The 13,602-nt window shown below is 41.0% G+C and overlaps 1 protein-coding gene across 1 annotated transcript in view; it reads right to left on the bottom strand.

The window, feature by feature from the left end:
* LOC124595562 overlaps positions 1-13,602 on the bottom strand; it is a 124,908-nt gene that overhangs the window by 41,211 nt on the left and 70,095 nt on the right. The gene's annotated exons all lie outside the window — the stretch shown is intronic.

Raw genomic sequence — 13,602 nt, 5'->3', positions numbered from 1 at the left:
ATGCACCCAATACACACATATGCCGCGCTTTGCCCCTACATCGTTGATGATAAAACTGTGACATATACATGTTGTTGTTGTTGTTGTGGTCTTCAGTCCTAACACTGGTTTGATGCAGCTCTCCATGCTAATCTATCCTGTGCAAGCTCCTTCATCTCCCAGTACCTACTGCAGCCTACATCCTTCTGAATCTGCTTAGTGTATTTATCTCTTGGTCTCCCTCTACGATTTTTACCCTCCACGCTGCCCTCCAATACTAAATTGGTGATCCCTTAATGCCTCAGGACATGTCCTACCAATTGATCCCTTCTTCTAGTCAAGTTGTGCCACAAACTTCTCTTCTCCCCAATCCTATTCAACACCTCCTCATTAGTTACATGATCTATCCACCTAATCTTCAACAATCTTCTGTAGCACCACATTTCGAAAGCTTCTATTCTCATCCTGTCCAAACTATTTATTGTCCATGTTTCACTTCCATACATGTCTACACTCCATACAAATACTTTCAGAAACGATTTCCTGACACTTAAATCTATACTCGATGTTAACAAATTTTCCTTCCTCAGAAACGCTTTCCTTGCCATTGCCAGTCTACATTTTATATCCCCTCTACTTCGACCATCATCAGTTATTTTGCTCCCCAAATAGCAAAACTCCTTTACTACTTTAAGTGTCTCATTTCCTAATCTAATTCCCTCGGGATCACCTGACTTAACTCGACTACATTGTATTATCCTCGTTTTGCGTTTGTTGATGTTCATCTTATATCCTCCTTTCAAGACACTGTCCATTCCGTTCAACTGCTCTTCTAAGTCCTTTCCTGTCTCTGGCAGAATTACAATGTCATCGGCGAACCATAAAGTTTTTATTTCTTCTCCCTGGATTTTAATACCTACTCCACATTTTTCTTTTGTTTCCTTTACTGCTTGCTCAATATACAGATTGAATAACATCGGGGAGAGGCTACAACCCTGTCTCACTCCCTTCCCAACCACTGCTTCCCTTTCATGTCCCTCGACTCTTATAACTGCCATCTGCTTTCTGTACAAATTGTAAATAGCCTTTCGCTCCCTATATTTTACCCCTGCCACCTTCAGAATTTGAAAGAGAGTATTCCAGTCAACATTGTCAAAAGCTTTCTCTAACTCTACAAATGCTAGAAACGTAGGTTTGCCTTTTCTTAATCTTTCTTCTGAGATAAGTCGTAAGGTCTGTAATGACTCACGTGTTCCAACATTTCTACGGAATCCAAACTGATCCTCCCCGAGGTCGGCTTCTACCAGTCCTTCCATTTGTCTGCAAAGAATTCGCGTTAGTATTTTGCAGCTGTGACTTATTAAACTGATAGTTCGGTCTGTCAACATTTGCTTTCTTTGGGATTGGAATTATTATATTCTTGTTGAAGTCTGAGGGTATTTCGCCTGTCTCCTACATCTTGCTCACCAGAAGGTAGAGTTTTGTCAGAACTGGCTCTCCCAATGCCGCCAGTAGTTCTAATAGAATGTTGTCTATTCCCGGGGCCTTGTTTCGATTCAGGTCTTTCAGTGCTATGTCAAACTCTTCACGCAGTATCGTATCTCCCATTTCATCTTCATCTACATCCTCTTCCATTTCCATAATATTGTCCTCAAGTACATCGCCCTTGTACAGACCCCTCCATATACTCCTTCCACCTTTCTGCATTCTCCTCTTTGCTTAGAACTGGGTTTACATCTGAGCTCTTGATATTCATACAAGTGGCTCTCTTTTCTCCAAAGGTCTCTTTAATTTTCCTGTAGGCTGTATCTATCTTACCGCTAGTGAGATAAGCCTCTACATCCTTACATTTGTCCTCTAGCCATGCCTGCTTAGCCATTTTGCATTTCCTGTCGGTCTCATTTTTGAGACGATTGTATTCCTTTTTGCCTGCTTCATTTACTGCATTTTTATATTTTCTCCTTTCATCAATTAAATTCAATATTTCTTCTGTTACCCAAGGATTTCTACTTGCCCACGTCTTTTTACCTACTTGATCCTCTGCTGCCGTCACTACTTCATCCCTCAGAGTTACCCATTCGTCTTCTACCGTATTTCTTTCCCTAATTCCTGTCAATTGTTCCCTTATGCTGTCCCTGAGACTCTGTACAACCTCTGGTTTAGTCAGTTTATCCAGGTCCCATCTCCTTAACTCTCACCTTTTTGCAATTTCTTCAGTTTTAATCTACAGTTCATAACCAATAGATGGTGGTCAGAGTCCATATCTGCCCTTGGAAATGTCCTACAATTTATAACCTGCTTCCTAAATCTCTATCTTACCGTTATATAATCTGTCTGATACCTTTTTGTATCTGCAAGATTCTTCCATGTATACAACCTTCTTTTATGATTCTTGAACCAAGTGTTAGCTATGATTAAGTTACGCACCCGTGCAAAATTCTACCAGACGGCTTCCTCTTTCATTTCTTAGCCCCAATCCATATTCACCTACTATGTTTCCTTCTCTCCCTTTTCCTACTGTCGAATTCCAGTCACCCATGACTGTTAAATCTTCGTTTCCCTTCACTACCTGAATAATTTCTTTTATCTCACCATACATTTCATCAATTTCTTCGTCATCTGCAGACCTAGTTGGCATATAAACTTGTACTACTGAAGTAGGCATGGGCTTCGTGTCTATCTTGGCCACTATAATACGTTCACTATGCTGTTTGTAGTAGCTTACCCACACTCCTATTTTTTTATTCATTATTAAACCTACTCCTGCATTACCCTATTTGATTTTGTATTTATAATCCCGTATTCACCTGACCAGAAGTCTTGTTCCTCCTGCCACCGAACTTCACTAATTCCCACTATATCTAACTTTAACCTATCCATTTCCCTTTTTAAATTTTCTAACCTACCTGCCCGATTAAGGGATCTGACATTCCACGCTCCGATCCGTAGAATGACAGTTTTCTTTCTCCTGATAACGACGCCCTCCTGAGTAGTCCCCGCCCGGAGATTCGAATGGGGGACTATTTTACCTCCGGAATATTTTACCCAAGAGGACGCCATCATCATTTAACCATACAGTAAAGCTGCATGCCCTCGGGAAAAATTACGGCTGTAGTTTCCCCTTGCTTTCAGCCGTTCGCAGTACCACAACAGCAAGGCCGTTTTGGTTAATGTTATAAGGCCAGATCAGTCAATCATTCAGACTGTTGCCCCTGCAACTACTGAAAAGGCTGCTGCCCCTCTTCAGGAACCACACGTTTGTCTGGCCTCTCAACAGATACACCTCCGTTGTGGTTGCACCTACGGTACGGCTATCTGTATCGTTGAGGCACGCAAGTCTCCCCACCAACGGCAAGGTCCATGGTTCATGGGGTGAGGACATATACATAACAAATCCTAAACATTTAAAGGAAATGTCTTATCGAAATTGTGGGTAGTAACTGCAGCAGTCCTGAAATTGCGACATTACTCGCTTGGAAGCAGATGAATGAATTAATTGTTAGCACGACACAGCAGTAAATACGTAAGAGTTACTACAGGACTGTACGCATTATTATTATTAATATTTTTACTACTACTATTGCTACTCAGACACAAAGAATAAACAGCCTAAAGTCATCCCATTTCAGCCACTTTAGAAGTAGAGTGTGCAGCTATCAAGTGATTTACAAGCAGTAAGTATGGTACACACATTTTACCTTGTTTGAGTCTAAATGGGGTGGCAGTGTTCAGGTTGAGGAAGCGCAGCAATGGAGAAGAGTAATGCAGGGGCAGTATTTTTTGTAAGAAGTGTCTACCATCACTGTGGATAGTTAGCTTTCTTATCTGAGCAGGAGTTGTGAGCAGCACATGCGAGGCACCACGAATTGTTTCGTCACTCAGTCTAACACACACACACACACACACACACACACACACACACACACACACACACACACATACTAAATGCATTCATCTTTCATGATTGTATAAATAAAAGCATTCCAAGAAAAGTCTTTCATTCTACAGTTTATTTTGGTGATATGGATGGTGACAACGTGGGAGGGAGGAGCAGGAGACAGTGGGTGGTCATGCGGAACGAGGGGGCTGGGGGGTAGAGCGGTGTACTAGCTAACGTCTAATTGCGCTGTGAATGTGAATGTCATGTGACTAGGGCCTCCCGTCGGGTAGGCCGTTCGCCCTGCGCAACTCGTTCGACTTGACGCCACTTCGGCGACTTGCACGTCGATGGGGATGAAATGACGATGATTAGGACAACACAACACCCAGTCCCTGAGCGGAGAAAAATCTCCGACCCAGCCGGGAATCGAACCTAGGCCCTTAGGATTGACATTCTGCTACCGGGGGCGGACTAATTGCGTTTAGGAGTAATAATCTAAGAAAGGTTAGGAATTACTACTCTGTGAATTATCAAGGGTACAGGGATATAGGCACCCCGCAGAATTGTTCACTTAGACCCCAGCTGTCATGGTGCATTAGATTTCTACCACAGGTCCCGTGTAAGTCCAAGTGAATGTTGCCCATAGCATAATACTGCCCAAACAACCTACATCCGTGGCGGAGTGTATGTTTCGAGTAACCGTTCGCCTGGGTGATGGGATAGGCTGACACGATCATCAACCTACTGTAAGAGGAAGCGTGATTCATCAGGCCAGGCAACGTTTCCATTGATCCACGGTTAAATTTCGATGAACCCGTTCGAACTGCAACAGTAATTGATGATATCATTGGTCAACATGTAAAGATGTACGGGTTGTTTGCAGCATAGCTCTATGTTCAACAATGTGCGGCGAACTGTTCCTCCAGGCAAGTGTGGAAAACTCTTGAGATAATAAACAATCATAATAGTCGGACAAATTAGACGGTGTAGAATCACACAAAGGTAGATACGCTTTCAAATATAATACATTGACTTTAGCTGTTAATGTTTGGGAAAACTACTTTCACACTAGTGAAATATCTGAGTACCAGGAGATACAGCCGCACTGACGGCTACCTCGTAGAACGGCTCCAGCGTCGTTATTGATGAGCGCTGAGCCATTTCTCAAGTAGGGCAATCTCCAGCGCTGGAACAGTCGACAGACGTGCCGGTCGGGCAGCATGCAATACGTCTTCCGAGCGAATCCCAGATATGTTCGATAGAATTCAAGAGGGCACGCCGGCCACGGCATTCAAGAGATGCCTTCCTCTCCCATCTATGGGACTGTGTAGGAACGAGCACAGTCTTCCCTCCAGAACAAGCTACGAATGCCCTATGTGCACACAGGGTGCCTTCACGAAAACGTCCCCGGGCAGTGTAGGATGGCGTTCTGTTTCATGGTACTGCTTGTGTGACTCGACGCAGTTAAATTGCTTTCTGTGGTCTGCTCCCGCAGTAAGTGAGAAAGAGAAATGACCATTTAAAAAAAAAAAAATTATACGTATCATTACATATACAAGGTATTTAATGTCCAATAATCATGGGCTCCAAAATACATATCTTTAAGACACTGGTTCCCAACCTTGAGGTAATTACCCGTAAGGGCTAAAATTAAATTTCTCGAGGGGTAAGAACTAAATGATTCGATTTTGTTTCAGACCTGAAATTAAATTGTTTTCAGAAGATCGTTATTATTATCATAATTTTTTAAGACTCTAATATTAATTATATAAGTAATTACTTTTTCTCAAGTAGTAGTATTAATGCAAATGGCGTTACAGATTTCTCACATAGTCTACCCAATGCACACATCTGCTGTGCTTTTTCCCGTACATCGCTGATGATAAAAGTGAGGCATACAATAACAAATGCTAAATATCTCATGAAAATGTCTACTCCAAATTGTGTGTAGTACCTGCAGTAGTCCAGAAATTGCTTCATTACTCGCTTAGAAACAGATAAATGAATTAATTGACTCCTCGACACAGCAGTAACTATGTAATGGTTACTGTTTTGCTGTACTATTATTATTATTACTACTACTATTATTAGTATTAGTGGCTGTGGCACACACAAAGCATTAATAGCCTCAAGTCATCCAATTTCTGCGATTTCAGAGGTAGAGGGTGCAGCAATCAACTGATTTATGAACAGTCAGTATAGTGCAAACATTTTAACTTGTTTGATTTCAAATGGGGTTGCAGTGTGCAGGTCAGGCAAGCGCCGCAATGGGATAGGTAATGCAGGGGAAGTACGTTTTTTGACAAGTGTCTACCCTCAATGTGGATAGTTAGCTTTATTACCTGAGAAGAAGTTGTGAGCAGTACTTGCGATGCACCACGAATTCCTGCGTCATTCATTCTAATACATATACAGAAAACACACACACACACACACACACACACACATACAAACCAAATATGATTCATCTTTTATCACTGTAAAAACGGAAGTGTTCCAAGTAAAGTCTTTCATTCTACAGTCTAGTTAGGTGTTAAAGTTGGTGACTGTGTGAGAGAGAAGTGGCGAGGCAGCAGCAGAGGGTGGGGCGGGGGGAGAGGGGGGTGGAGAGGAGGAGTGTACTAGCTAATGTCTAATTGCGCTTACGGGTAATGAAGTAAGAAACAGAGTCGTAAGAGCTATGAGCACTTGCTCATCTTCGCTAGAGCGAAACACATCTCTTCTACTGCTCACATACTGTAGGAATTTGCCCCAATAAGTAGCTTCATTGTATCTAATGAACAAGTGCTCATTGGTCTTAAGGCATGCATTTTAGAGAATGTGGTTACCGAACATTTTTGCCTTGTTTGGTCCGTACTAAGATTTCTCCAAATATGGGATAACCTATATATTCTAAGCATTTGGATTGTATAAGGAACCGACTGGTATTGCTATATATTCACGGCAGTCAGAAACAGTCTGAAAAGCTTGTATCAGAGTAGCTGGGCAAGCCGCACTGAGAAATAATTGTTAAGAAAATAATTTGATATGTTGTGCCGTTTTCGAGTTATTTAGCATTGAAGTTACTCGATCAGGTCGTCGCTCACGCAAATTCAAGCAGCCTGCCAGAGACAGTGAAGGCAAACCTGTTCTTAGTTTGGTTTCCTCAAACCGAACAGATGTAGCTTCTGCTCACATAGCTTCAATTTATCACTTCACAAAAAGGCACATTTCAACTGGTAATGAGCATTTGAACGATTAGTAGCTCACGGACACACAAATGTCTGTGCATTACCCGATCTTACAAGTGCGTGCAGGTGCTTGAATTTGTAATTGCAACCGCCTGATTTGCTAACATCAGTGCCAAAGAACTTGGAAGCCGTGCAACAATTATTTCTCAGCAAAAGCTCCTCTTCAGCAACCTTGCAAGCTTTTCACACTGTTTCTGACCATTCAGTATATTCTTACTACCTGAAATGGACATGTCAAATATTTCGTCGAATATTGAATGACACACTTATGATTAAATGTCTGAGGACACCAAGCATCTGTGTTATGAGATAATAAAAGAAAAATAATTACACATAACCAACAAGCCGAAAGTTCTTGTTTTAGTGTTGAACCACAATATTTAATAATAGATTTCACTCAGTCTCACTGAGCAGTGCTTTAATATTCAAAAACTTTCGAGCCGCTGCCGGTAGTCGATTAATTCATTGCCTTATTTCGACCGAGCATTTTCAGATGAGCCATCGAAGACTGAAGATGACTGGTAGCTCATTAATCGATGGCCAGCTGCACGCCCGAAATTTGTTTTAACATTCAAATTGCCGGAAAATTTTTAAAATTCACGGTGTTTTAATAGTTACCATTAGAAACTGCAACTGTGGGACATTACCATAATTAGGTGCCAACTACTTCCAATAACACCATATTTTGCTTTGTTTATTTATTTATTTATTTATTTATTTATTGTTCCGTGGGACCACATTTAGGAGAAGTCTCCATGGTCATGGAACGAGGCAATACATGAAATTATAACACGACTGTAGAAACAGATAAAATGAAACAAGTCGTTAGTTTAAATAAAGAAAATCAAGAATGTAACACTGGAATTTGCTTAATTTTTTATCTCTTCCAGGAGCTCCTCGACAGAATAGAAGGAGTGAGCCATGAGGAAACTCTTCAGTTTAGACTTAAAAGTGTTTGGGCTACTGCTAAGATTTTTGAGTTCTTGTGGTAGCTTATTGAAAATGGATGCAGCAGTATACTGCACTCCTTTCTGCACAAGAGTCAAGGAAGTGCATTCCACATGCAGATTTGATTTCTGCCTAGTATTAACTGAGTGAAAGCTGCTAACTCTTGGGAATAAGCTAATATTGCTAACAACAAACGACATTAAAGAAATTACATACTGTGAGGGCAATGTCAAAATTCCCAGACTATTGAATAGGGGTCGACAAGAGGTTTTCGAACTTACACCATACATAGCTCGAACAGCCCGTTTTTGAGCCAAAAATACCCTTTTTGAATCAGAAGAATTACCCCAAAAAATAATACCATATGACATAAGCGTATGAAAATATGCGAAGTATACTACTTTTCGTGTTGAAATGTCACTTATTTCAGATACTGTTCTAATGGTAAATAAAGCGGCATTTAGTTTCTGAACAAGATCCTGAACATGGGCTTTCCACAACAGCTTACTATCTATCCGTACGCCTAGGAACTTGAACTGTTCCGTCTCGCTTATAACATGCCCATTCTGTCTGATTAAAATGTCAGTTCTTGTTGAATTGTGGGTTAGAAACTGTAAAAACTGAGTCTTACTGTGATTTAGCATCAAATTATTTTCCAAAAGCCACGAACTTACTTCATGAACTACATTATTTGATAATGTTTCAATATTACACACAAGATCCTTCACTACCAAGGTGGTGTCATCAGCAAACAGAAATATTTTTGAATCACCTGTAATACTAGAAGGCATATCATTTACATAAATAAGGAACAGCAGTGGCCCCAGCACCGACCCTTGGGGAACGCCCCATTTAACAGTGCCCCATTGGGACTGAACATCATTACCACTCTCAATATTGCGGAGGATTACCTTCTGCTTTCTGTTCTTAAAGTAGGAGGCGAACCAATTGTAAGCTACTCCCCTTACTCCATAATGTTCCAACTTCTGCAGTAATATTTTGTGGTCAACACAGTCAAAAGCCTTCGTTAAATCAAAGAAAACACCTAACGTTCTCAACCTTTTATTTAATCCGTCCAAAACCTCACAGAGAAAAGAGAATATAGCATTTTCAGTTGTTAAGCCATTTCTAAAACCAAACTGTACATTTGACAGCAAATTATGTGAATTTAAATGCTGCAGTAACCTTGTATTGTTACTCCCATATCTCTTTGGTTACTAATTTTACAAAATAATATATCTTTATATGAGATAGCACACTCAAAAAGAATTTTATTACTGTCACAGGTGTACTGTTGATCGAATGGCGTATTCCGATGTGGGAAAAGTATACTAGGAAACATAAGTTGCGACAGAGTACAGCTTGTTGAAAGTGAGTGACGCCTTTATTATTTCAGAGTTGATGTAATATTCAACATATTAACTGAAGTATGGTGCTGTTTGACGTGCTGCTATCCACAATTCGGTGACAGTCTTCTAAAATGTATGCAGTCAAGGAATGTCAGTATCAAACAGCCACTATCGAACCATTATGGCCGTATTCTTTTCTGACAGGTGTACAAATTAGTGCTACAATTTATAAATTATCATTTCATCACAATGTTACTGAAAGACGAATGAAGGCAGGTAGGAAAAACAGTCCATGACATTTTTTCGAAAGCACATCGAGCCACATGCTGATTTTTAAAACACATTCTGTGAACTGAACTCATTAGTGTTCTGAAAACGAAGGCTCACCCATGGAAACATCTTTCTATTTTCTCTAAAAGAAAATAGCACACAACAGAGACCAACAATAGCAGGGCGGCTTACTTGCCGAAAGTAATTTCCTCACAGTTTGCTCAAATAAAGTATCCCACATCACCAACGTCATTTTTTCAACGCTTCATTTCGAAGTTCCAGGAAAACCAATATATTCGTGGACGACGTGTTCTTTTTACCACTTTAATGAATTTCTTTATAAGGCAAAGTAGATTTCACTTGAATGAACCCGTGCGAGACTTCGTTCTCCATGAATGGAAAACTATCTAGCATTTGTTTACTGCTATTTCTTTAAAAGAGAGTAAACATTAATAATATATCTTCACAACAATTATTAATTTAGATTAATGAAAATATATCGAAATACAGGAAACAAAAAATTATGGTGTTGCAAAATACGTAATTGTTCAATACGCTTAGTAATGTGTAAATATGAGCACTATGCGCACTCATTAACTTTCTTTGAGCGTCTGAGCCTTCTTTTTTATGACAGGACTGAGGCAGTGAGGCATGATTTTTCTCAGATAAATGGAATGCAGCTGTGGTTGATAACTTCGACTTTCCTCTGGGTCTACAGATACTGGGGCGAGTTCACCCACAATCTCAGCCTGTACCTACATCTCGACTTGGAAATCTAGAAGATTCGCCTACGACAATCACACAAGCATCTTATGCAACGCTTAAAGGACATTCTGTGACATACCACGTACTGACTGCTCGTTGGTTATACATGATTTCGAGGAGTATTGAGCGACATTAGAAAAGAGTCAGATACTGTAAAGTGAAAACTGCTGTCGGGTTCGTAATGCCGTTGCTTGCGGAAGAAAATGTGATGCATATGAGAGCGATGAGGCCTCGTAGTTGTCGCTAGAGAGACGTGAGCCCAGACCCATGTGATTAAAGAGCGAGCAGCTGCATGGATCTACAGCCCACTGGACTCAGTCTTGCAGTAAACAGGAAATGGAGGCTTCAAAAGAAGAGCAAAGGGGTATAGTGCGTTTCCTGACAATGGAAGGACTGCAGGGTACGGAATTTCATCAAAGAATGGCGTAAGTGCACGAAGAGCACTGCATGTCGGCTGCAAGGGTCAAGGCGATTCAAGGAAGTCTGAATGTCGTCGGCTGATAACGCACGGTCGGGAACGGCACACCGTATTACCGATCACATTGTCCAATAGGTGGATGCCCCCATTACTGAAGACGTTACGGTGGAAACCGTGGTCCCAGAAGTCGGATTGAGCGTTGGTACTGCAACGGACATTCAGTGCTGTCCGTAAACTTAATACATTTGTCGATGAACTTCAGTTCCGCGAACTCCATTCGCTGAAAGGAAACGCATTAAACCCTTCTTCTCTATTTTGAAGCCTCCCTCTCTCTTTTTTCAGAACTGTTGAAGGCAGTAGACTATCGAAGCATTTTAGTCACGTGAGTATCTCACAATTCCCTCTAGCGCCGAGTTTGGGTCCTCGATGCTCTTATATGGAATAGACCTTCATCCGTACGCAATAGGATTAAGATCCCATTAGCGATTTTCATTTTATAGCATCTGGTTAGTTTATTTTTAATAATCCTAACAGCCTGCGCTCCAAAGATCATTCAGGAACTATATTAAATGAGATCCGCCGCATCAAGGAAGTGCATTTTCTGTTTATTAATGCCATAGTATCTGCGACAGAATTCATTTGCCAAACTACAGTACCAGCTGTCAGTGACCGCAGTTTACTGTTATAGTGATTAAAGTTTGGACAATTATGAGTGCCTGTGATGACTTTCAAGCTGTTTATAGAATAATAAAACGAAAAAAAAGCTGATGGATTTATGTGTGCGTTATGGTGAAGGGACCACAATGCGAGGCAAATATTTAACCCAAGAATATTTCTATTTCCAATTGCTGTAAGATGTTTCTCGTGGGTCTATCTTTTGTTACGCAGAGCCGAGCAGTATCTTCAGTATTAAGATGCGGTCGTTAACAATATTAAATATATTAAAGCAATGTATCAATTAAAGTAACAGTTCTTGCTGCGACTACTCATTTTATACGCAAGTCGCAGTTGACCCAACATCTTTACTGGTATTAGATTACCGATTCCTTTATGAACTAGTATCCTATTCTTCTGAGTAACACGATGTTCCCGCAACAAATTTTATGTACCCTTTGATTTCCGTATTAGCCAAGTTTCTGTAAATGTCACGATCTCATGTATGCTATTATGCACCGCGTAGGTTGGACATTCCCTCCGTTAGAACTAAATAACTGAGTTCCGACACTTCAAGTGAAAAACTCACAAGATCACCGTACTACCAGAATGGTGAGATTATACAATCAACTTGCGTTAAGGGAAATAAAGGTCGCAACGGTCTTCAGTCATCCTCCTAGCCTGAACCAGTTTTTTACGTCAGACGTGCTTTGGCATCATCCGGTGTACACCGGTGAGTATGGATAGTGAGTAATTGGATTGATAGGAACTGCGATGGCGGATGTAAGTACTGCGAGTAGCTTGGGTAACTATTTTACCGCTGCATCCCGTCAGTCGATTTGACACGTCGTCACGAGACACAAATGATCTCTCTCGGCGTCGTTTTCAATTCGGGCAAAGTAATGGAAGAACATGTATACGTGAAAGCAAGACCGTATGATGGCGATAAACGAGGAAATGTACCCACAAACATAAATATACATCCGTGTTTTGTTCTTACCTCTCAGCACCGTTAGTGTTATTTGCCTATCACGAAGTTGACCTACTGACATATTGCAGAAGCTATTCGAGCAGTGAATTAAGTGCAATTTTATCGAAAATATATATAATTTCAAATGGTTCAAATGGCTCTGAGCACTATGGGACTTAACTCCTGAAGTCATCAGTCCCCTAGAACTTAGAACTACTTAAACCTAACTAACCTAAGGACATCACACACATCCATGCCCAAAGCAGGATTCGAACCTGCGACCATAGCCGTCGCGCGGTTCCAGACTGTAGCGCCTAGAACCGCTCGGCCACCCCGGCCGGCATATATAATTTTCATAGACGATTAGTCGACCATAGTATTACTGCACTTGGGAGGGAGGGCGCTGCTGTCGGCTTACCCAGGGCTATTATCCCGATATTTTACAAGGACACGGTGAACCACTTGATGGTAAAAGCACAACATTTCTGAAGGCATTCAGAGAGCGATGAGTTTTCGTTACTCATCATTTTGTACACTTTGTACAAGTAGTACTTATTTGCTGCATCACCGCATGTTTTCGACAACGGTCTGGGGAGGTCAAGTGCAATAATATCGTGGTCCTGTTGTACAAGGAACACTGTTTGACAAAGAACAGCACTACAACCGAAAAGGCTGTTAAATAAAATAATGTTGGGAGAAGAAAGCTATGATGATGACTGACAGTTCAAGGCTTGAAACTATTGACATTAATGAAAAAGGAAGAATAAGATGTAATGAACAATACTATAAAAAGACCGTCCTGTCATTCGTCTAAACAAACTGTATGCTTACAAGAGGATGTGACGGTAATCTCGCCTAATAGTCTTCACCCGAAGTATGAATTGAAAGACTAACCTTCTTGTAGCTCCACCAATCCTGAGCACTGACAGTGACGCTTTAGAGATACAGATCCATGTGGCACTTCGGTTTTTCACGGCGTAAATGATATGAAATCAATTAACTGGTATACAGCCGGATATCATACTGAGATCTCATACGTACCCGCGTGAACTGATGTCTCGGGCAGATTTTACTTCCTAAAACTGACACCCCTGAAGTGGGTGGGTTCTTCTTTATCCGTTGACTAAGGTGACCGAAGG

This window comes from Schistocerca americana, chromosome 1, assembly GCF_021461395.2.
Source record: "Schistocerca americana isolate TAMUIC-IGC-003095 chromosome 1, iqSchAmer2.1, whole genome shotgun sequence".
NCBI classification, from domain to species: domain Eukaryota; kingdom Metazoa; phylum Arthropoda; class Insecta; order Orthoptera; family Acrididae; genus Schistocerca; species Schistocerca americana.
The sequence above is the reverse complement of the archived record's forward strand: the minus strand, read 5'-3'. Positions and strand labels throughout refer to the sequence as shown.